Source organism: Micromys minutus (assembly GCF_963924665.1).
Source record: "Micromys minutus genome assembly, chromosome: 4".
Taxonomy (NCBI): domain Eukaryota; kingdom Metazoa; phylum Chordata; class Mammalia; order Rodentia; family Muridae; genus Micromys; species Micromys minutus.
In genome coordinates this window covers 65,714,859-65,740,475 of record NC_137973.1, presented here as the reverse complement: position 1 = coordinate 65,740,475, position 25,617 = coordinate 65,714,859, and the positions used below count along the sequence as shown (strand labels likewise).

At 41.2% G+C, this 25,617-nt stretch overlaps 1 protein-coding gene across 1 annotated transcript in view; it reads left to right on the top strand.

Moving 5' to 3' along the window:
• The first annotated feature begins 11,015 nt into the window (after positions 1–11,015).
• TET2 (tet methylcytosine dioxygenase 2) overlaps positions 11,016–25,617 on the top strand; it is a 54,554-nt gene continuing 39,952 nt past the window's right edge. The window contains exon 1 of the mRNA XM_080915168.1: positions 11,016–11,142. The gene's annotated coding sequence lies outside the window, so the exon portion shown is untranslated. The remainder of the gene's footprint in view (positions 11,143–25,617) is intronic.

Below are 25,617 nucleotides of genomic sequence, written 5' to 3'. Positions count from 1 at the left end.
ATAGAGGCACCAGCAGCTCAGCAGTTTCTGGAATTTTATCAGATTCTAGCCTAACCCTAACTTGAAGGAAGAGAACTACCCAACTGCAGACCACTCAAAAAATCCAGTTTTGCCCAGCTGGCTGAAATAACTTGAAACCACAGTGGTGATGTTTATAGTGCAAGGTACAGACCCACAGAAGACAGACTAGCCACAGCAGGGCACATTGTTCCTCTACTGCATCATCAAAGCCTTAGTGAGGGCAGTTACCAAGGATATTTTCTGTGCTGTTGAACAAACAATTGCAAGGCATACAAAAAAAAAAAAAAAATGAAGACATACTCAACATAGAAGCAAATATAGTAACAATGTTGGAATTATCAAGATTTGTATTATAGATTTGTATTATATTTGTACTGACTTACATATAGCATTTAGAATTTTTTTTTTTTTTTTTTTTTTTTTTTTGCTTAGTTTGTCTTTTCAAGACATGGTTTCTCTGTATAACCCTGACTGCCTGACTGTCCTGGAACTCACTCTAATCTGTCTGGCTTCAAACTCAAAGATTTTCCCGCTTCTGCTTCCTGAGTGCTGGGATTACAGGCATGACCCACCACTGCCTGGCTTATGTAGTGTGTGTGTGTGTGTGTGTGTGTGTGTGTGTGTGTGTGTGATCTCTCTGAGCCAGTTCTCCTTTCAGGATGGGAATCTCAGTGGTAAAACCCAGGTGTTAGCTTTAGCAGGTCCATCTTGCAGGGCCAAGAAGTGGTTTCAATGATTAATATGCTAATGAATAAGTAGAGAAGGTAGACAGATGCAAGAACAGGTAGATAATGCTGACAGGGATAGACATTTTCGGAAAGAGCTAAAGACCCACTGAACGGCAAGCATGCTGCGGCAGGAGTAATAAATGCCTTTGCTGGATTCATTAATAAACGGGATGCCACCAAAGGAAGAATCTGAGCGCAAGGACTTGGCCCAAGAAAATATAAAAGCGAAAATACAAAAGGAAAAGGGCCAGGATGGACGAGAGCTGCAGGACACACCCAAAGTGCCTCCTGTAAGAGAGAGCCAAGAGTGAAAAATGCAGAAGTACCTGAGTAGTCTCATTCATGTCAAATGCAAGATTATAAATCTAGGCTGCTCACAAACACCAACTAACCCACCCACCCCTCCCTTACGGTCTTTCTTAATTGACCTATGGCATTATTCATGATGAAAAGTTAGCTCTGCTCTTTTATTAAGAGCAGGATCTACATGGAGATTTGTCTCCTGTAAGGGTCTAGATGAGACAGTGGGCTTTCTTCAGTTACCTTCTTAACAGTGCTCCTGGCACAAAGGTTACAAAGCAAATTAGTATCCCTACAGATTGCACAGTTAGTATTCAAGATGAGATGTTTAGTTTCTAACTCCTTCCTTGCCTCACTGCATCATTTGAAAGTGAGTTCTTCTAATAGAAAGTTATTTGTTGACAGCTGGGACTCCTACATGATTTATGCTACCTCTGACCTGCATTCTGTGTAACACATGACTTCATCTGTGGCAGTGAGTGGAGGTGACATGTACACCCTGCCCTGGCACACACCTGGTGCCTTACTTAAGTAACTTACTTCATCTATGCTTGCTGCTGGAAGATTGGCATGCCCCTGGAAGGCTGTCTGAAGTGAGGCCTGTAAAGCAGGTGTCTCCTTAGGACAGATCGGTCTGCTGGGTTCTTATCTATGAATAGTAAGAGGTTTTTTTTTTTTTTTTCTATTTGGTTATTAATTTTATTTTTAAAAATTTGTTTCTTTGGCTGGCCTTGAGATTGTAAAACTCCTCCTATATCAACTCCCTGAGTGCTGGTATAGCGAACAGCTCACACACAGCTTCTCAGCATTACTTTCTAAGATGGTCTCAATACTTGACCTTAGCCACAGGTCCAGAAGCCACAGAATCTTTAGCCGTCACCTGTGTCTTTATTATTTGCATTTAGCGGGATGTATGTGTGTAACTGTAAATATTAAATAAGAATCTGTTCTGTTGCTATGAGTCCCACAGAGTGATACTCCAGGGGGAGCCGTTCTAGGAGCAGCTCCAGTGTGTAGCCCCTGCAGTCCCCCAAGTCAGCTAGTTACCAAGCCTGATACCCGTACATCTCATTCCACCGGCCCTGAGCCCTCTCATCTTTCGAGGGCAACAGAGCTGGAACTGCTGGTTCCAGCTGCCTCCACAGCCCAGTAAAATCATGACTCAACAGTCCCTCTGCTGCTTCCGTCGTGAATCTCTCGCTATCCCCTCCCCTTCTGCTTTACCAAAACTTTGTTCCCACCCATTCTCTGCTGTCCAATCATATATAGCCTTGACATCAACCTACATATGTGTGTGCCTATTGGTCTTTATGTAGTCCATAAATCCTCCATTGGTCACAGGTGACATTCTTTGAGAAGATGTTTGATGGTTTCCACCTTGTTCCATGATGAAGCTGGTTGGATGTATTGAGTATCCCCTCTGCATCTCTGCCCCACTCCACTCTTCACCATAGCATGGTTGTAGACAACTCTTACAGTGGTTTCAATAACACAGAAGCTACAGGTGGCTAGAATTCCTTGGACAAAGGACTATCAACAGGCACAAAGTTTTTGTTCAGGTATCTTAGAAGACTTAGCGAATAAAAATAGGAGTTTTACATGCTGGAGAAGATGGCCTGATTTGATGCTTAGCACCCATATAATGGCTCAAAACTATGTGTAACTCTGACACCTGCTCCTGACCGCCATAGGCACCAGGCACACGTGTGGAGCACACACATGCATGCAGGCAAAACATAAATTATTATTCACTTTATAATGCAGCTCTGCACGGACATGTCCTGTGATCTTCGTCATGCTGTAGAGTTTGGTGTGTTTGTTCAATTTTGTGCTGTTTTTAAAATGTTTATAACAACTCAAACATTAAGTAGCTGTAGTTATACTCTCTTTGTATAACACAAGAATAATTACTTTCATCAAAAGTCATCCTTGTTATAGAAACATTTGAATTTCTTATCCATATATATGATTATCAAACCTCAAGTATAACATGTACTTTTGGCTTTTTTGTTGTATTTTGCCTGTTTTGTTGCTGTTGTTGTTGTTGTTTTCAGACCGGGTCTCACTGTCTTACCTTTCCAGATTGCACCATATGCCTGGCTGAATTTAAATCTCTGTGCTATCTGGCATCTTTACTTATGGGGAAATGGTTTTAAATTCAGTTAACTGGCCCAGAATTTGAAAAGTTAGCCTTCTGCTTCCATTTTCATTGAAGGTTGATAATATAATTTTGGTATGGTTTTGAAAACACTTTAAAAGACTGTTATATTTAAATGTTTGGGGTTTTCCCCCACAAATTTCCTCCTCATCTTGCTCTCTAGCTATCACTAGAGTGAAAAGTGACATTCTCCCCCCCCCCCCCCACCCAGCAATGTTATATTCAAAGAGACTTAACAACAGTCGGTCTTTTTTTATCCCTTAGGATCTGTGGGAAGAAGCAGAGCCCTTTGCAGCAGGTGCCGGAGAGGGGCTGTACCCCTGCTCATTGAAGTGCTTCCAAGGGAGCTGGCGCTTCTGCTGCCTGAGTCACTGGGCCTCCCCATCACCCTGAAACCAAAATAACTCAGGGCGTATAGGTAGGCTGCAGATGACTACTGGGACCCTGCTCCATCCTGGGACCAGGCTTTGCTTACCAGATATTAAATATTTTTTTTACTATTGGTTATGGCAAGAGAGACCTCATTTATTGTTTTAAGTGGATAAATGCTCTCTCTCTCTCTCTCTCTCTCTCTCTCTCTCTCACACACACACACACACACACACACTCTTCTTTTTCACTTTGAGATAAAATTTTGCCAAGCTGGCCTGAAACCCTGACACATCAGTGCTTTTTAATAAAATCTGTGTTGGGCATGATAGCATACACCTGTAATCCCAGCACTTTGGATACAGAAGCAGGTAGATTTTTTGAAGAAATTCTTGGAAGCCAGCCTGGTGTATATAAGCTCCAGGCCAGCCAGGGTTACATAGTAAGACCCTGGCTAAATAATAATAATGATAGTAAGAATAGTAATAATTATGATTAAAATTTCATCTTTTTTTCTGTTTGGGAACTGTACCACACTTTGGGGTGTGCACACACACACATTCACACACACACACACACACACACACACACACACACACGCGCACACACACACATACACAGGAATGCACACATGGGTTAATTTTGAAGTTCTACTTCCTGTTCCTCTTGCCCCCATGCCCTAAGTTTTGGGATGACAGGTGTGAGCCACCATCATGATAGAATTACTTTTATTTCATCTTAAATAAAATTTCTAGTTTGCAAAATGCATGATTTGTTTTCACAAAACAGATAAAAGTAACTCCAGAACTTTCTTGTTTGCTTTTATGTCTTCTTATAAATCCTTTCCTTTGCTTTTCTATTAGAAGTGAGGTTTGATAAAAATCCACCTGGGTGTGGTGTTGCATGCCTGTAATCTGAGTGCTAGAGATGCCGAAGAAGGAGGCTCAAGAGTCTGAAGCCTTGGTGGGCTACATGGAATCTCTGAGGACAGCCTGAGATTCAGAGCCAGACCCTGTCTGAAAACAAGAAGGAACTGCTTAAGACATGCTTGTTTAAAATTCAACACTACTGTTTCTGAATGTGATACTATTTAAACATTTTTTTAAGATCCATTTTTGTTTTTAATTATGAGTAGCACAAGGCTGTGTGGCATGTGAGTACAGGAACTCAGGGAGCCCAAAGGAATTGGATTCCTTAGAGCTACAGTTGCCTGTGGTTGGGAGCTGCTCAGGCTATGTGCTAGAAACTGAATCCTCTGCAAGGAACAGTATGTGGTCTTAATTGCCAAGCCAAGCCATCTCTCCAGCCAAGTAATGCTGTTTCAAAGAAATAATAATAGACCAAAGGTCACCAGCCTTATAATGTGGTGTCGGAGTGGGAAGTTTCACGCCACAAGTAGTTCTGCATCGTGCCCATCCTCAGACTCCCTCTAGTTGATGCTTGATGTTGGCCGCTCCCGAAATGGCCTTACATCTTCCCTCATGTGAGCATGCCTTCACTTGAAGGCAGAACTATGAGTCATTTATGATACAATTCATAGTTTAACACTCATTCTTCTTGAATGTTTCAAAGACATCGGGAGGTAAGGTTAATATAAGCCTAATACTTTCTTCAAAATATTGGAAGGCAAACTATTTTTAATATCCAGCACTATATTATAGATTTAAAACAGTTCTATAAAGCTTGTGCAGTCTACTTCTGATCCTTAATGTGTGACCACTATGAATGGTACAGACATTTAGTCTGGTTGAACCTTGGTCATAGGCTTTTTTTTTTTTTTTTTTTTTTTTTGACTCTACCATGGCACTTAATGACACAGAATTCACAAATCTAAAGGAGTAGAGCTTATGTTTTAAAATGTCTCTGAACCCAGCGGTGAACATTGTGAATGTCTACCTTGCTTACACATTTCTGCTTAGGGAATGTTTTTTGGTAGAAACTGTGTGATTAGAGGTTAGAGGTGAGACTCAGCTAGTAGAGGAAGCTTGCCTAACATGCAAAATACCCTGGGTTTCACTCTTTTGTACTGCATAAACTACACTGGGTGGTAAGGACCTGCAATCCTAGTACTCAAGAAGTAGGGACTGAGGATTGGGAATTTAGATCAGCTTTGGCTGTGTAGCAAGTTCAAGGCCAGCTTGGGATATGTGATATTCTGTCTTGGAAAATTTCTTTAACAATCATAACTGGGAATAAGTTGAGATAGTTCTATCAATAAAAAGTACCTTGCATGTCTATATCTTATCTGCTCCGGGTTCAGCTTTGTTTTTCTCATTATGCAACACTGGCTGACCTATAACTTGCCAAGTGAGTAGCTCAGCCTAGATCTGAACTGGTGGTTATCCTCCTGCCTCTGTCTCTTAGAGTACTGGATCTACAGGTGTACATCACCACACCTCGCTGCTTATATGATATATGTATTTGTTCCATCAGACTCAAACCAGCATGTAAGCCAGTGGGTCTCAACCACTAAGGATCATGAGCCCTTTGGGGGCCAAGCAACTCTTATAGAGAAGTCACCTAACACCATCATAAAACACAGATATTTACAATGTGATTCACAATTGTAGCAAAATTAAAGTTCTGAAATAGTAACAAATGTTGGGGGTCACCACACATGAGGAATAGTATTTAAGGGTCACAGCGTTAGGAAGGTTGAGAACCTTAGAGCTGCTGCTGCTGGATGCAAGGCCAGCCTGGCCTACAGAGTGAGTTCAAGACTAGCCAGGGCTACACAGAGAAACCCTGTCTTGAGCTCTGCCCTACACCCTCCCCAAATTGTTTTCCAGTAGAATTACTGTCCTGTATGTAACCATATCAATACCTCCTCTGTGTTAGTTGGTTTCTGTTGCTGTAGTAAAGTTCAGTAAACTTACACAGGACTTGTTTTTTGCCTTGTGGCTCCAGAAGGATAAGAGTCCACTCTGGGGGAAGATAAGGCAGCAAGCAGCAGGTCTAGGGGCAGGAAGAGAAAACTGACAGCTCACATCTTTAACCACAGGTACAAAGCACAGAGTGAGCTGGAAATGGCAGAGGATTTTAATTCTCAAATCCCATCCACAGCGTCATACTTCCTCTAACTGGGTCGTACCTCCTAAATGTTCCCCAAATAGTACCACAATCTGAGGACTCAGTGTTCAAAGGCCTGAGACCAAAAGGGGGATTTTTCATGTAAACAACCACAACCACAATGCCTAGTGTTTGTTCTCAAAAAAAAAAAAAAAAAAAAAAGGAAATGACAGATGAACCATTAAAACCAGTGTAAATGTTATATCCTCTTCTTTCTCTTCTCTGTAGACCAGGCTGGCCTCAAATTCACAGAGATCTGCCTGCCTTTGTCTCCTTAGTACTCTGAGTCTGAGTAAAGGTGTGTTCCACTATTCTTCCCCTTCTCTCTATATGGGATTTTCAGAGCTCAGAATGGCACCACAGTGGTGGGAGGTTTTATTTCTTACTTGGTAGATTTAAAGTAAATCATATCTTTCTCTGCTTTTCAGAGTTAAAGATTTAGACGCGCCTGCCATTGGCCCAGACTTTGACCACAGAGGTCAGAGACCAGCAGGTGTCCAAGTGTCCAATGTCTATAGTTCAGACTCAGAAACTTTCCGAACGCTTTCCTTTTGTAAGGGCAACAGTTGGGAACAGGGTAGGCAACATTCCTGCCTCAGCTTCCTGTCTGCTGAAATAATTAAGATGCTCGGATTTCTGCTATATTTTTCCTCATTTTCTTCCAATGTGGATGTCCCATCTTTATTTTCAAGCATACCCACTATAACTTTTTTCTCACATCTTGTTTGTTTGTCTCTGGCAAGAATGTAACTTGACTGATATAACTTCTGCTCATAGTTGGGAATTTATAGGTATCTCTGTCATTCTGCCTGGCTCCTGGCTTCCTCTCGGTGTAGTGCAAACGTGATGACGGCCATAGTATTTTCAATGCTGGCTAATATTTCAGATTTGTTTGTGATTTCAGGTCTCTAAAGACTTAACAAGAAACAACTTATGTGGGGCACATTTGTTTTTACTTGGCTGGAATTTGTTCTGTGAATTCCTGCTGAATCCTTCCTTTAGAGCCACACTTTGTAGAAGTCAAGAGGAACAAGAGCAGAAATAACAAAAGATCTTTCTTATTTTTTTTTCTTCCCGTAACTTGCTTTAAAGCAGTTGCTCTTGGTGTGACCATTTTTAAAGCATTGCTAGGGAAAGAGCCATTGCTGCCAAGCTGCTGAGATTCTGAAATAGCATTTTCTTCTGAGAACTGGGCAGCTGAGGTCACTTACTAGCTCTGGGTGTGGGTGGAAGGGGAGAGCCTTTTTGGGGACACACCCTGCTGAGGTCAGTAACCTGCTGTGCAGTGCACTCAATCTACTCTGACCCCATTTAGACCTGGAAGATCTCAGCAGGCTGAGACAGCATCTGTACAGGAAGGAAGCAACTAATGCTGTGAGGCTCAGACGGGGCTCAAAAGGGAAAGGAAGGGCCAGACCCAACATGATGAACTTAGAGCCTTTGTGACATTTGGTTAGCGATGGATCCAAGTACTGACAAAGAATGACTTTGTCCCTGGACATGGTGGCTTATGTTAGGAATCCCAGTATGCAGGAGGCTGTGGAAGGAGGATGAAGGCAAGCCTGATCCATATGGTAAGCTCTAGGCCAGCCTGGGATATAGAATGAGACCATGCCTTAGAAGAAAAAAATAAAAAGAAAGATATTATACATAGTATACCTTACTTGTATGCATGTGCGCATTTATAGTTTGAGTGGCTGGATTTTAGAGATTTCTTCTTCTTCTGTTAAAGGCCTGCTTTGGCTGGAGGACTACCAAAACCCACATAAGCATGCCTGGAAGCTTCCTGGAATCCCAGCTCCAGAGAGGCAGAGACTCCCCAGAGCATGGCTAGCTAGACTCCAATGGCTAGCACTAGAGAGCCACTGATTCAGTATGAAACCTGCCTCACTACATGTAGAGCAATGAAGGTTGACATGTATATGCACAGACACATAGACACACACAGAGACAGACAGACAGAGAGAGAGAGAGAGAGAGAGAGAGAGAGAGAGACAGAGAGAGATGCATACCTCCTATACATAAAAAGAAAACGCACTTCCAGGGTTTGAAATAGTGAATTAGGCTCTGGCACACAAACACAGTGTGTCCATGGTAGAGAAGAGGCTCTGGGACTCTGCCACCTCTGTGCTGAACCTAAGTGAGCCCTAAGGCTTTTAGAAGTAGATCATAGCTTTTTACTGTATTATTATAAATTTTACCTTCTAGAAAAAATGTTTTAAAACATTGAATCGATCATAGATTTCTAACTTATTATTTTAAACTTTATCTTCTAGAAAATTATTTTAAAACACCAAAATAACTAATAAGGATAAAATTGGAGTAGATTTCAGTTTAAGGAGAAAATCTGTCTAGGAACTACACAAATTTCAGAAAGATTGCGCTTTATAGAGTACATCGGTCCGTTGCTAAGAGGTTGTTTGGGGCATGGAAAACTGGAGCCTCGTGGTTCCCGACAGTTTGCCAGCTGGAATCCCAGCCAACCAGATAACAAGTTGTAGCAACACTCGGTCCTCTAGGACACCTGAACCCATGCCAAGCCTTGGAGGAAAGTCTCTCTAAGCACGCTGCCGTCCATCTGAGAGTAGAGGGTACTATGGTGTGTGTACAGCCCCATGGTGTGTGTACACAGAAGTATTCCAACACAGGAGGCTTGCAGTCGAAGTCCTGATAGTATTTAGCATCGTCTGACTGTTTTGGGTTTTAAACAGAAAACAAGAAGGCAGAAACCTCTTTGCCTTTCTTCTTGTTCTGTAGGTAAGTGGTTAAACTCAGCTGGAGAGACCTCAAGTATGCATGTTAGGAAATGGCATTGACCTGCTTTTTAATATGTGTTAGTTGGGGTTTTACTGCTGTGAACAGACTTCATGACCAAGGCAACTCTTATAAGGACAACATTTAATTGGGGCTAGCTTACAGGTTCAGAGGTTCAATCCATTATCATCAAGGTGAGAACATGGCAGCATCCAGGCAAGTATGGTACAGGAGGAGCCGAATTCTAAATCTTCATCTAAAGGCTGCTAGCAGAATATCACATGCACAGTGGCACACCTATCCCAACAAGGCCACACCCACTCCAACAGGACCACATCTAATAGTGCTACCCCTGGGCTGAGCATATACAAACCATTACATATCCTACCAAAATTGTATTGAAAGATGGGGGTGGGGGGAAGAAAGGGGTTAAGGTATGGGGGGAAGAGAAGAAAGAAAGATCCTTAAATTCATCTTTATTTATTGTAAATCCCTAGATGTCCTCAGGTGAATTAAGGTGAAATCCATATCTCTCTCAGCTTTCTTTTCAGGAATAATGTATTTATCTGGTTGATGTTGTCACTGATCTTGTCACTCAAACCCAGAGCTTTGTTACTGTACCTGATTTATTCTTGTTTTCTCTACGTACCTAGAATGTCACTGAACTTTATGTTTATGTACTAATATTAGTTCCCCACCTAGTCATTTTCTTTCGGTTCAGGCTCAATTTCATACTACAGGGTTTCAGACCCATCACTCCATGAATAGCTGTCCTACTAAGTATCTTACCTATCAATATTCATATCACCTTTTAGCCATTTACCACTTATGATAATAAATACAATTAAAGGAACATGCAATCACAAGTGTTGGTAAGGTTGTAGAAGACTTGGAACCCCATTAACTCCACCCTTTGTTTAGACGTCTAGATTTCCTCCGAGTGCTATAGACTTTCGTTGTGTCTTTGGCTGGCGGATTAGGTTCTGTTGCTTTCTGCTGTGTTTTTATTCTCAGGTAATCTTTTCAAAATTCATATCAGAGAAAATGAAAGCTCCAGAACACAGGGCCTACCAGTCGTAAGGACTCTCCCTTCTATAGCAGCCAGAATGATGCCCTCACATGATGCATGAAGAGTAAATGTTAACTTAGTGCTTCATGCAGTGAGTGCCAAGGTGTAAATGCTCTTCAACTCTGCCTTCCATAGAATCACTGGGGTCAAAGTCCTACCGTAGTCCTCAGAGTGTCTGGGTGAAGGGCACATCCTGGCACTAGATGCTGCTCTTGTAGCCCAGACTTTGGGCACTGAGCCAACAGATATTGCAAGTCAGTGATACAGAACCTAGTTGACCATCACAAGGACTGAGCTCTTGGTTCTTGCCTGTCTCAAAGTGCTCTCTATACAGATGGAATTTTTATTGGGACATTTGAAGGTGGCACTGCTTTGATAAAAATGTTTTAACCCTAAATTTTTTTTCAACGCCCAGCAATGTTATTAGGCCTCTAACTTTTTAAACAGCACACCATACAGTTAGGAACAAGCAAAGGTGCCCTGATCCTATTTGCAAACTAAAACCAAGTAAACTCTTGTGTTCTCTAGGCTGGTAAAACATTCAGCAGCTTACCCTCCCAAGATTCTCCATGTCCCTTGTTCCTGTCCTGTTACGGTGCTTGGAAGCAGGAGATGGGCTCATTCGTGGTCAACAGGACATGATCCAGGAGAAGCAGTGAGGGACAGTGCTGCTGGTAAGGAGGGGCACCGAGGGCACTTTGCAGTTACCTGGATACTCTCTCCTCTGCCTTTAACTCCAGGTCACGATCTCTGAAGTTGTATGAGTTTTTATGCATATCTGCATTTTCTGGACTGATATTTTTATTTAATTTTTAACTTTATTTTAAAAAACAAAGATAAAAGAAAAAATTTGAAATATTTTTGCATAAATGTATACAAATACATTTTTGTCAGTGCTTGGCTTTCTCCTTTTCCTTTTTTTAAGGTTTGATACTCTGCATTAATGTCTTACTAGTTACAATGAGCAAAAAGTACATGTAAAACAGGATGTAACCCAGAATTAGTCAACGTTTTCTTGGTGTGTAAGGATTGAGCATATTTTTTTTTTCTTTTTTTCTTGAACTTCACACAGTCTGTGAGTTGTTTCTGGAGCAGTCCGAGCCTCTGGGGTTAGCATCCCACTATCAGTGACTGCATATTATGTCTGTTCTTTTGTGACTGGGTTATCTCACTCAGAATGATATTCTCTAGATGCAGCCGTTTTATTAAGAATTTCCTTAAGTCATTGTTTCTGGTGGCTGAGTAGTATTCCATTGTGTATATGTACCACAATTTTTGTATCCATTCGTCTTCTGAAGGACATCTGGGTTCCTTCCAGCTTCTGGCTATTATAAATAGAGCCGCTATGAACATTGTGGTGCATATATCTTTGTTGTGTATTAAAGTGTCTCTGGGGTATATGCCCAGAAGTGGAATAGCTGGGTCTTCAGGTAGTACTATATCCAATTTTCTGAGGTATCGCCAGACAGATTTCCAGAGTGGTTGTATCAGTTTACAACCCCACCAACAGTGGAGAAGTGTTCCTCTTTCTCTGCAGCCTCGCCAGCATCTGCTGTCATCTGAGTTTTGGATCTTGGCCAATCTGACTGGTGTGAGGTGGAATCTCAGGGTTGTTTTGATTTGCATTTCCCTGATGGCTAAGGATGTTGAGCACTTCCTTAGATGTTTCTCAGCCATTCCATATTCCCCAATTGAGAACGTTTTGTTTAGCTCTGTACCCCATTTTTAATAGGGTTGTTTGATTCTCTGGTGTCTAGCTTTTTGAGTTCTTTGTATACTTTAGATATTAGGCCTCTATCTTATGTGGAGTTGGTAAAGATCTTTTCCCATTCTGTTGGCTGCCGTTTTGTTTTCTTGACAATGTCCTTATCCTTACAGAAACTTTGCAATCTCATTAAGTCTCATTTGTTAATCTTTGACCTTAGAGCTTGAGCAATTGGTGTTTTGTTCAGAAAATTTTCTCCTGTGCCTATGTGTTCTAAGGTTTTTCCTACTTTCTCATCTAATAGTTTCAGTGTATCTGGTTTAATGTGGAGATCTGTGATCCACTTACACTTGAGCTTTGTACAAGGAGATAAGAAGGGTCTATTTTCATTCTTCTGCATGCTGAATAGGCTGTCCTCTTTCCATTGAATGTTTAGAGCTCCTTTGTCAAAAATTAGGTGACCATATACGTGAGGGCTCATTTCTGGATCTTCTATTCTATTCCATTGATCCACATGCCTATTTCTGTACCAGTACCATGCAGTTTTCAGCACAATTGCCTTGTAATATATAGCTTGAGGTCAGGGATAGTGATTCCCTCAGATGTTTTTTTGTTGTTGAGGATGGATTTCGCTATTCTAGGTCTTTTGTTATTTCAGATGAAATTGCACATTGATCTTTCCAACTCAATGAAGAACTGGGTTGGAATTTTGATGGGGATTGCATTGAATGTGTAGATTGCTTTTGGTTGGATGGCCATTTTTAAAATGTTGATCCCTCCAATCCATGAGCATGGGAGATCTTTCCATTTTCTAAGATCTTCCTCCATTTCCTTCTTTAGAGGTTTGAAGTTCTTGTCATACAGGTCCTTCACTTGCTTAGTTAGAGTCACACCAAGGTATTTCATAGTTTTTGTGACTATTGTGAAGGGTATCTTTTCCCTAATTTCTTTCTCCACATGTTGGTCCTTTGAATATAGGAAGGCTACTGATTTGTTTGAGTTAATTTTGTATCCAGCCACTTTGCTGAACTTGTTTATCACCTGTAGGAGTTCTCTGGTGGAATTTGTGGGGTCACTTAAGTACACTATCATGTCATCTGCAAAGAGTGATGTTTTTACTTCTTCCTTTCCAATTTGTATCCCTTCGATTTTCTTTTGCTGTCTAATTGCTCCAGCCAGGACTTCCAGTACTACGTTGAATAGGTAGGGGGAGAGTGGGCAGCCTTGTTGAGTCCCTGATTTTAGTGGGATTGCTTCAAGTTTCCCACCGTTAAGTTTGATGTTGGCTGTAGGTTGTATATTGCTTTTATTATGTTTAGGTATGGACCTTGGATTCCTGTTTTTTCCAGGACTTTTAACATGAAGTGGTGTTGAATTTTGTCAAATGCTTTCTCAGCATCTAGTGAGATGACCATGTGATTTTGTTCTTTGAGTTTGTTTATATGGTGGATTACATTGATGGATTTCCGTATATTAAACCATCCCTGCATCCCAGGGATGAAGTCTACTTGGTCATGGTGAATGATCATTTTGATGTGTTCTTGGATTCGGTTTGCAAGGCTTTTGTTGAGTATTTTTGCATCAATATTCATAAGTAAGATTGGTCTGAAGTTCTCTTTCCTTGTAGGGTCTTTATGTCGTTTAGGAACGAAGGTTATTGTAGCCTCAAAAAAATGAGTTAGGTAGTATTCCATCTGATTCTATCTTGTGGAATAGTTTGGAGAGTATTGGTGTTATGTCCGCAATAAATGTCTGATAAAATTCTGCACTGAACTCATCTGGCCTGGGCTTTTTTTGGTTGGGAGGCTTTTGATGACTTCTTCTATTTTTTTAGGTGTTATGGGATTATTTAGATGGTTTACCTGGTCCTGGTTTCACTTTAGGATCTTGTATCTGTCTAGGAATTCATCCATTTCCTCCAGATTTTCCAATTTTGTGGAGTATAGACTTTTGTAGTAGGATCTGATGATTTCTTGAATTTCCTCAGTTTCAGTTGTTATGTCTCCACTTTCCTTTCTGATTTTGTTAATTTGTATACTCTCTTTTTGCCCTCTAGTTAGTTGGCTAAGGGTTTATCAATCTTGTTGATTTTCTCAAAGAACCAGCTCTTGGTTTTGTTGATTCTTTTGATGGTTCTTTTTGTTTGTATTTGGTCTATTTCTACCCTAAGTATGATTATTTCTTGCCGTATACTCCTCTTGGGTGTATCTTCTTCCTTTTGTTCTAGAGCTTTTAGCTGTGCTGTCAAGTTGGTGATGTATGCTTTCTCCAGTTCCTTTTTGGAAGCGCTCAGAGCTATGAGTTTTCCTCTCAGTACTGCTTTCATTGCATCGCATAGGTTTGTGTATGTTGTGTTTTCATTTTCATTGAATTCTAGAAAATCCTTAATTCCTTTCTTTATTTCTTCTTTGACCCTGCTATCGTTTAACAGAGCGTTGTTTAGTTTCCATGTGTATGTGGGCTTTTTGTTGTCTTTGTTGTTGTTAAAGACCAGCCTTAGAACATGGTGATCTGAGAGGATGCATGGGAGTATTTCAATCTTCTTATATCGATTGAGGTTCGTTCTGTGTCCAATTATGTGGTCAATTTATGAGAAAGGTGCCGTGAGGTGCTGAGAAGAGGGTGTATTCTTTTACTTTAGGATGATATGTTCTGTAGATATCTATTAATTCCAGTTGGTTCATAGTCTCTGCTCGTTTTACTGTGTCCTTGTTCAGTTTCTGTTTCCATGATCTGTCCATTGGTGAGAGTGGGGTATTAAAGTCTCCCACTATTATTGTGTGGGGTGAAATGTATTTTTTGAGCTTTAGTAGGGTTTCTTTTATGAATATGGGTGCTTTTGTATTTGGAGCATATATGTTAAGGATTGAGAGTTCCTCCTGACAGAGTTCCCCTGTAATGAGTAAAAAGTGTCCTTCCTTATCTTTTTTGATAACTTTTGGTTGGAAATTTACTTTAATAGCCACTCCAACTTGCTTCTTGGGGCTGTTTGCTTGGAAGTTTTTTTCCCACCCTTTTACTCTGAGATAGTGTCTGTCTCTGTCTCTGAGATGAGTTTCCTGTAGGCAGCAAAATGCTGGATTTTATTTCTGTATCCAGTCTGATAGCCTATGTCTCTTTATTGGGGAGTTGAGTCCATTTATGTTAATAGATATCAAGGAAAAGTGGTTTCTGTTTCCTGCTATTATTGCTTTTGTAGGTTGAGTTGTGTCTGTGTCTGTTTCTTCTTTTGGTTTTCTTACTTAGGAGTTTTCTTGTTTTTACTAGGATGTAGTTCCCATCATTGTATTGGGTTTTCCACCTATAATTCGTTGTAGTGCTGGGTCAGATATTGTGTAAATTTAGATTTGTCTTGAAATATCTTGATCTATCCATCTATGGTGATTGATAGTTTTGCTGGGTATAGCAGTTTGGGCTGGCACTTGTGCTCTCTTAGGGTCTACATGATGTCTGTCCAGGCTCTTCTAGCTTTCATAGTCTCTGTTAAGAAATCAGATGTGATTCTGATTGGTCTGCCTTTATATGTTACCTGACCTTTTTCCCTTACTGCTTTTAGTATTCTTTCTTTGCTTTGGGCACTTGGTGTTTTGACTATTATGTGTTGGGAGAAATTTCTTTTCTGGTCCAACCTATTTGGAGTTCTGAAGGCTTCTTTTATGCTCGTGGTCATCTCATTCTTAAGGGTAGGGAAGTTTTCTTCTACAATTTTGTTGAAGATATTTACTCTGCCTTTTAGTTGATATTCTTCTCCCTCTTCTATTCTTATTATCCTTAGGTTTGGTCTTCTCATTGTGTCCTGGATCTCCTGGACATTTTGGGTTAGGAGCTTTTTGGTTTTTGCATCTTCTCTGAATGTTTTCAATGTTGTCTTCGGCCCCCGAGATTCTCTCTTCCATCTCTTGTAGTCTATTGGAAATGCTTGCTTCTGTGACTCCTGGTTTCTTTTTTAGGTGTTCTACCTCTAGGGTTATCTCTTTTAGTGTTTTGTTTATTGTGTCAATTTCCATTTTAAATTCCTTCTTCCATTCCTTCATCTCTTTGGTTCTGTTTTCCTCTAGTTCTTTAAGTTCTTTGAGTGTTTTTCTTGTTTCCTCTTTAAAAGCTTCTGATTCTTTTTGCTTCCCCCCCGCCCCCTTTCTTGTTTAAGGATCTCTATCATCGTCTTGAGGTATGATTTTAGGTCTTTGTCTTCTTTTTCTGGAGTGTTTGGCATTCTGCTGTTCGCTGTGATGGGAGAGCTGGGTGCTGGTGTTGCCAGGTTGTCTTGGTTTCCCTGGGATATGCTCTTTCACTTTCCTCTTGCCATCTTGTTGTTGGTGATATGTTCTTGCCTTTCCCTTGTACATGGCCTGTGTCCCTGTATCTCTGCTGGTCCAGGTGTTGGATGGTCCGAGCCCTGTTCTGAGCTCCATAGAGGCAGGGTGGGAACAGAGGTCCCAATGCTGGGTTCCTGGTCCCTGGATCAGGCAGGGCAGGGGTGAGCTTTCAGTGTGCACACTTGGCAGAGATCTCTCTGCCCCCGGCTACTCGGATCCCCTTCTCGCCAGGCCTTTACCTTTGGGACTGGATTGTTATTTTTAAAGAGGGTTTCTGTCAGATTCTTAATGTCTGATCCTTTCAGGAAAAAGACGGAAAAGTCTTTGAAAGCTACTCAGCCTGGAGTGGTGGAGTGTTATTGCTACCACTCCCAGTCCCTCCCCTCCCTCTCTGACTCACCTCTCACTTCCTCAGTCAGCATTTGCATTTGTTTTCAGGTCTGTGCTGAGCACTGGGAGTGCAGGCTGCTGTGGTAGTAGACCCGCTGCTGGGCACTAGCTGAGAACTAAAACGTGACAAGTGGTGACTTGTGTTGCAGATCTGACAGGCATTAATTCAGGCTTCTGAGAGGACAAAACAGGCTGGAGGAGGAAAATCCAAAGACCTTGTGTCTTTAAAGTTGATCTTAATAAAGACCAGTTTGCTTTCAATGCACTGAACTGCTAGTAAGTTTCCCAAACTAAGGGTTCTTAAAAGGAAAAAAGAAAGAGTTATTACTTTTACTTATTTACTTAGGGGGAGACATTCAATATCATGTGTGTGTGTGTGTGTGTGTGTGTGTGTGTGTGTGTGTACGTCACAGAACAACTTGTAGAAATGGTTCTGTCCTTTTACCATGTGAGTTCTGTAGATAGAACCCATTCACCCTTGGTAGCAACCACCCTTGCCCATCTTGTCGGCAGTAATGAAGTCCTCCACATACCGTGCATGTGCTTGTATGTGCGAATGCACATGTGTGCATATGTGTGTACTTGTACTTGTGGAGGTTAAATGACGACCCTCAGGAATCTGTGTTTTTCTTCTACCATGTAGGTCCTGGGGATCAAACTCAGGTTTGTCAGGTTTGCCAGCAGAAACCTTTACACACTGAGCCATCTCTCTGACCACAAAGTAAGGACTCCTTATAAAATGATTTTCCTTTATTTATATGCATACAAAGAGGTAAAGAACAAATGGATGCTCCCTCCCCCACAGAAAACTAAATGCATTCTATATATACCTTTTTCTGTGCTAGAAGCCAGCTGAAGTGGGGGGGGGGGTGGGTCTTGTGGGAGAGCACTGATGGTCAGACAGAAAAGGAAGATTTCAGAAGTGTTCCATAACTCTGAGCAGGTAGTTCAGCTGTGGTGTATCTTTATGCATTTGTCATAAAGAATCCTGCCTAAAGCTGCTAGCTAGAACCTCTGCCCACATCCTCGGAGCCTGAGGATGATACTTCTGAGGGACTGACTTGCTACCATCTTTGCTGTGGCCTTGGTTAAGCCCCCATAGCTTCAGAGGCCGGCCAGATTACCTCTTTACCATGGGGGTTTGATGTCATTGTAAGAGAACCCTCAGAATGAAAAATTTCCCCTGACTGTTAAGATTTCCTAGACCCTTTTCCCTGCTCATGAAGGGAATCTTGGGTAATTAGGAGCAGGCTTTACTTTGCTCCTCATCCAACCAGTGCTCACTTCTCCCTGTGGTGCCAACCATGACCGCTCCTTGACTCCTGTTCTCTACATGAGATCAAAGCACATGTATGTTAAGATGGAATTTTTACTTCTTCAGTGAGATTAGAGCATGACTCAGGATTTCTTTTTGGAGGTGGGGGGGTGAGGCATGAAGTGTGCATGTTTATGAGAAAGCGTAAGAGAAATAACTAAAAAAGAAGTTAAAATGTTCACTGTTGGCAAATTGGCTTGCTGGGGAGCTTTTTTTTTTTTAACCCCTTCTTCCTATCTTAGTTCACACTTAACATTCACAGTTGGGTCAGCTCAGCCTAGGACATGGCTTTCAGTAGTAACTAAGTACAGGACATATTTGAATACATTACAGAGGGTGTGTCTAAGGCCTTTAACCTTGCTTTTACTTGGCTATTAGGAAATAGTCAACAACAAGAGGATCATTCTTTGGATACTATCTATCTATCTGTCTGTCTGTCTGTCTGTATCTATCTATCTATCTATCTATCTATCTATCTATCTATCTATCATCTATCATTTATCTATCTAACTGTAGGGTTGGGCACAATGAAACTTCCCATTTTTCTCCCAGCATACATTTCATTGTCATCACCATTACTACCCTTGTGTTATTTATCACTAATCTTACTCATTCCTTCAGTTGTTATTTTCTTTCATTCTTGTATTTCTTTAATTAGTTCTTTGTGTGAGAGAGTGTTCTACAAGTCTGCCTGTACCTTTGACCCTCTGGGAACAGACAACTCTATGTTCTTGACAAGATTCCCATTACTCCTCAGGTTTAAATTACCAAGATTTTAAAATAAGACTTAGGAAAACCATTGCTATGAATGGGAAAATCTGTAGCCATTTGCCTAACAAACCTCATGAATTTGCCGTTTGATTCTTGGGATAGTTCATTGTTTGTTATTGAATTAAGGTCAAACTGTGTTGTGGTCTGACTTAAGTTATTCTCCTGCCTCAAGTTCCCAGGTGACTTTAGGTCACCATATTGCCTTGCTGACACAGGATTTTAAAACAAACACAGACACAGCAGATCATCTCATGCCGAGATCTTCAGTCTCCAAATAGATTCTCACCTCCTGCCATTTGTTATTGCTTTTAATTTTTAAAAGTTTTGTTAAATGTATTGTGTTTAGTGTTTGGACACACATACACATGCAATGTTTCAAAATTAGTCCTCTCCCAATACTGTGTATATAGTGAGGATGGAACTCATTGAGTTCAACTGAGTTTCTTTACCTGTTGAGTTATCTTGCTAGTCCCAGCTTTAGTTATTTTTAAAAAATAAAATAGAACTATTTTGTAAATAAACTGCAGAAGTGTATTTGAAAGGTTTTGATTGTCTGCTTTTAAAATCTCCATACTTGTTTCTTTCCTTTACACCCTGACACAGAACATCTTGAGGTGAAATGTGTAAGAGCATAGCCCTGTGATACACACTAGCATGTGTAACCTGTGTCTCTCGGAGATTAGAGAACATGAACACTGTCCTAGGATTCAGCTGAGTAACTCAGCAATCTCTGAATTCACAAACAGCTGAGCAGCAGCTTTGTGTTACTATGTATCTACATGCAACAAGTTTTGCACTTAGAACAAGTAGAGCAGACTGAAACAGATCCCCACCGAGAAAGCCATCTTCCCTGTCCTTGGATTTGGTTTCCTCTTCCGGCAGAGTATCATTTGCCTCTATTGATCTCATGGGATATTTTAAGCAGCGATGAGAGTCTTGGTGAAAACTCTTTGTATTCTAAAATAAAATTAGGAAAGTCCTTTGTGGGCTGGAAAGATGGCTTAGTGGTTAATAGTACTGACTGCTCTTCCAGAGGTCTTGAGTTCAAATCTCAGCAACCACATGGTGGCTCACAACCATCTGTAATGAGATCTGATGCCCTCTTCTGGTGAGTCTGAAGACAGCTACGGTGTACTTATATGTAATAAATAAATAAACCTGTAAAATAAAGTCAGAGTGCCAAAGGAGGCCCTAGAAGTGTTTACCCATCATTTCAGGTGTTATCCTACCAGATTTTTTTTTTCTCAATATGAAGATGTTGTGTATCGCACCACTAATAGTGTTCTTGTAGAATTTCTGATCCTATGGTGAATATTCTATGTGTATTTAAGGCTTTTGCAATTTTTTTTTCTTTTTTCTTTTCATTTTTTTTATTAGATACCCTCTGTATTTACGGCTTTTGTAATTTTTGACCAAAGGATATACTCTCTTTAAATATTAGTGAAGGTTTAGACTTAAACACCACAACTTAATATTTATCTTGAATATTTACCGAAGAGAACTAAAGATTTTTTTATCCACATAAAAACCTGCACAGATATGTTCATAGCAGATTTTATTATGGATGAGTGTTTTGTCTGCATGTAGGTATGTGTACCTTGAGCCTGCCTGGTGCCCACAGAGGGCAGAGAGGGTGTTAGGTTCTCTGTAACTTGAATTGCAGACTGTTATGAGCCTCCATGTAGATGTTGGGAGTCCCGGGTCCTCTGTTAGAGCAGCAAGTGCTCCTAAGCATTGAGTCAGCACTTCAGCCACAGTTTATAGCAACTTTACCCAGAACAGATAGTTACTTATTTCCCTGGTTTCTACACTTGCTCTAGGGTGTGTACTCACATCTGCAGGTTTGGAATTGGAGCTAGTGTGAGAGAGAACATGTGACAGTTGTCACTCTGGGCTTGGTTATCTCATGACCTTCTCTGGCTCTACCCACTGCAAATTCCAGGTTTTGTCATTGCTGTTTGATTTTAGTTTTGTGTTTTCCTTTTGAGGTAGTACCTTTTGTGATCCAAGCTGAGGCTGAGTATCAAGATGCTTTTCAATTGCTGATCCTCTGGCTTGCACTACCTAGAGATACAATCTCCGGTGTGTACATACACACCTAGTTCTCTCTTCTACAACTGAATTGGGATACCTAAGTTTTATTTTTGTTTCCTTTCTCTGGAAATAAAAGGATTGTAAAGTGCAATTTATAATTAGTACAGTTCTTTCATTTTGAGATGTGCCCATACTTATATACTTATTTCAAGCCCCCCCCCCAGTTCCTTAGGGGGGGAAAAAACAAATCTCTATCTTTGTTAACCTAGAAAGAAAACTTTGTGTCTTTGTTAACCTAGAATAAGGCCAATTTAGTCTAAAATTTAAAGTTGATTGAGACTAAACAGTATTACAATCTGGAAAAACAGATCCAGGCCTTCTAAAATGTGTCCAAGTTGTAGAGAGTACAGCCATGTCTGTAGCTATGAACCTCAAGTGGGGACAGGAGTGTACTTATAGCAATTTGCTAGCCAAGAATTGTTAGTGCTGATGGACATTAAGCAAGCCTACTCACTCTGCCCCCAACCACCCCCAACATACAACATACACATACACACAGAGTCTTAACTATGTAACACTGGCTGGCGTACATAGTAACATATAGCATACATAATCATGAACTCCCAGAGTTTGCCAACCTCTGCCTCCCAGATTAAATTCATGCACTACAATGCCCACTGGGCACATTAAATGTTATTTTAAAAGGTAACTGGGTAGCTAGCTGTGTGGTGGTACATACCTGTAATCCTAACACAGGGGCAAGACATTCATTCATTACTATGTTTCTGCCTCTCCATCCATCCATCCATCCATCCATCCATCTGTCTTTTGTCATCCCTATCCTTATCACTTTTGAACACAGGCTTCAAATTCAAAATCCTTAGTGCTAGGATTGAAGATGTGGGTTGGAACAACCTGTACAAAATCAAAGTGGGGGGGCCATGGTAGGGCGCTATATAGTGAGTAAACAAAATTTGTGGCTTTATTCTTTAATCTTTTTTTTTTTTTTACAGTCCAGACTTTATTCCATGGTTTGCTCTCTGACTGTTTCTCATCCATATTCCTACTTCCCGTCTCCAAAAGGCTGTCCTACACCCCACCCTGCCCCTCCAAGTTTTTGGAGAGTTAGGTGCATCTTTTATCACTGAGGCCAGGCCAGGCAGTCCTCTGGTGTATATGTGTCAGGGTCCTCAGAACAGCTCTTGTATGCTGCCTGGTTGGTGACACAGTACCTGAGAGATCTCTGGGGTCCAGGTTAGTTAAGACTGCCTGTCTTCCTATGGGGTCACCCTCCTCCTCAGCTTCTTCCAGCCTTTCCCTAATTCAACCACAGGTGTCCCTGACTTCAGACCATTGGTTGGGTATAAGTATCTGCATCTGACTGACTCTTTCAACTGCTTGTTGGGCCTCTCAGAGGGCAGCCATGCTAGGCTTCTGTCTGTAAGCACACCACAGCATCAGTAATAATATCACGCCTTGGAGCCTCCCTTTGAGATGGGTCCCAATTAGGGCCTGCCACTGGACTTCCTTTCCCTCAGTCTCTTCTCCATTTTTGACCCTGAAGTTCTTTTAGACAGGAACAGTTCTGGGTCAGAGTTTTTGACTGTGGGATGGCAACCCCATTCCTGTGATTTTTCTTTTGAATTGTAGTCAGTTTTCAGATTTGATATTCACTTCTTTCAAAGTATATATGAAATTTTTTTCTTGTGTGCCTATGCAGGTGTCTAGGTGTCTCTATATGTCTGTATCTTTCTGTGTCACTGTGTCTGAATCTGTGTGCATGTGTGTCATGTCTGGATGTCTCTCTGTGTGTATCCTTGTTGTGTGTGCGTGTGCTTTGTGTGCGTGTGCTTGCACTTGAAGGCATATCCTACCTACCACCGTGCTTCGTCCTCAGCCCCAAATCTTCCTTTGGCACAGTGACACACAAGTCTATAACAGATTTATAGAATGCCAAGCAAGTTATTTCAAAACATGCTGTTCTGTTGTTGAGTAATATATTTGTTTTCTCATTTTTATTGAAATTTCCTTTTCCCTTACATTCTGTGACATTATGAGATATGTCAGTTTTAAATTTGCTTCTGGCTTGTAACTCCCCAGAGCAGGCAAAGTTTATTCCCCTCCAGGTAGGTCGTAGAAGTTCTACTTCCTTGAGGAACTTTACCCTTACCACCTATGCCCTAGGGCAGTGGGAGAGGCCCAGAATACTGAGAAGGCTCCTCCCTGGATCCCCACCCAGTCCATTAGCATTGAATGAACTTGGACGTTGTATAAGCCTCTGTAGACCATTGAGTGTCCTCTAGCATGCCACAGGGGAGCTTCAGCAGTCTCCAAAGCGTGTGTGATGTCCCAAGGCGGGTAAGGAAACTTCAAACTCTCTCTCTCTCTCTCTCTCTCTCTCTCTCTCTCTCTCTCTCTCTCTCTCTCTCTCTCTCTCTCTCCTTTTTAAAGATTCATTTATTATGTATGAGTACACTGTAGCTGTCTTCAGACACAACAGAAGAGGGCATCAGATCCTATTACAGATGGTTGTGAACCACCATGTTGCTGGGATTTGAACTCAGGACCTTTGGAAGTGCAGTCAGTGCTTCTAACCACTGAGCTATCCCTCCAGCCCTCAAGCCCACTCTTATTTCTTCATTCTACACCCCTCTTCCTCCATATCCTTCCTTCTTACAGTTTTTTAATGAAAAATTGGCCTATAGAATGCTTTGTGATTTATACAATGCTCTTGAGCTTTGTGAGTTGGTCCTAGAAATGAGTCAGACCCAAGGAAATTGTAGTCTATTAGTCAGAAGCATCCTAAGATACCCGAGGCTTTCAACTGGCAGCTAATAGGGGACTGTCTCAGGCCTGAGGTCTTGCCCTGACCCTGGTTGTTCTATCCAAGTATAGAAGCTATGGGAATTTAAATGAAGGCTGGTGTGGTGTTTTCCCGTAATCATGGCATTTGGGAGACTAAATTGGGTTAGTTTTGACTACAGAAGTTCTAAGACAGGTCTACTAAGTAGAAAAAGAGTCTATCTCAAGGGGGAAAAAAACAAGACATGTTGTATGTTATGCAAGTCTTCCTGAGTTGCATGTCACTGGGTAGAGATGCTCGAAACCTGTGTGGGTCAAGTTTTCTGTGTTACTTCTCTTGTTCTTACAAGGGACAAATGGGCTGTTGGATTTTTGGTTTTGCAGCACAGGTATTTTAAATTCTCCCCCACCCCCATTAACACACCCTGAAGGAAAACATTGCTGTATCTTTACGATATGTAATAGTATCTAGGTATATGAGAAAGTCACCTTAGTAAGGCGTTTGAAAGTTATCACCAAAGCATTTCCCTCCTCTTCCCTGTGTTTGTATCTTTTTCACTTTTCTAGTTTAGGTTTCTAGTCCAAGTCTACAATTTGGTAATTATGTAAAATATTCTCTTGGCCCCTCAGCCCACCATGCTGAGGAAGACCTGTCCTGCAGGATCTCCCTTTCTGTGAGCCTTGCCTCATGTAAATGAGACTGTTTGGGAAGCCAGAGTAGCTCCAGCCATATTGTGGGCAGATGGGACACCTGCTGCCTTTGGTTACAGAGCTTGGAGTATTTGGTTTCTCAGACTTGCCCCATCCCTCACCTTGTAGCTAGGCGATGGCTTGTCTGGGTTAGCATTCTACATGTGACTGTGACTCAGGGATACCACATGGCATCTGCATGTCCCTTCAGCTGCCCCACAGTGACTGAGGCCTTTGACTGTATACTTTGCTGTGAGGTTATCTTTCCCCCTCCATCTGAAGGTTTTTCAAATAAGGGGTAATAACACAGCATAGCTTTGCTTTCTGTAGCACTTCATAGCTTTAGCAGGGAGCTCATGATTAGACCCTGAACAGTGTGGCTTCATCTGCATTTTCCTAAAAATTCTGGAAACTTTGAATCTGACCTTTCATCATCTAGTATTGGATATATTAATAATAGTGTAACTCTGAATTTTTGTTTTCTTTTAATCAGCTTAATCATAGGGAGAAGGCTTAGGTATCTGCTTATTTCTACTCTGTGCCTTGATTTTACCCATGGATGCAAAACTGAGCTCAGGAAAGGGTTCCGTTGTGGATGCTGCTTTCAAAGAAATGAGAAATAGAAAGCATGCTCTTAAGATGAAAGAGTAAGGGGTGGAGGTGGGGCTGGGTTTGGGGGTGCACTCCTTCAGTCTGAGCTGCTTAAGTCATGAGGCAGGTAGATTTCAGTTCAGAGACAGCCTGGTCTACATGGTGAGTTCCAGGACAGCAAGATTGCTTTAATGAGACTCAGCTAGTCTCAAATGCAAAAATAAACTGTCTTAATTCTAGGAAGGTTTTGAACTTTTTATATTTCAATTTGTTTGCCAGGATTAAAAGTGCATAACCATAGCTGCCTCAATTTGATTTTTAAAATTTTCATGATTTATTTTATGGGCATTGGTGTTTTTGAATGCATGTTTACCCGCGTGAGTGTCGGATCTATTAGCACTGGAGTTACCGTCACTGGGCTACACTGTGGGTCTGAACCTTGGTCCTCCATCATAGCTCATCAGTGCTCTTAACCACGGAGCCTTCTCTCCAGCCTTTCAGTTTGAATTTTTAAAGTGAAGCTGGACAATAAGTT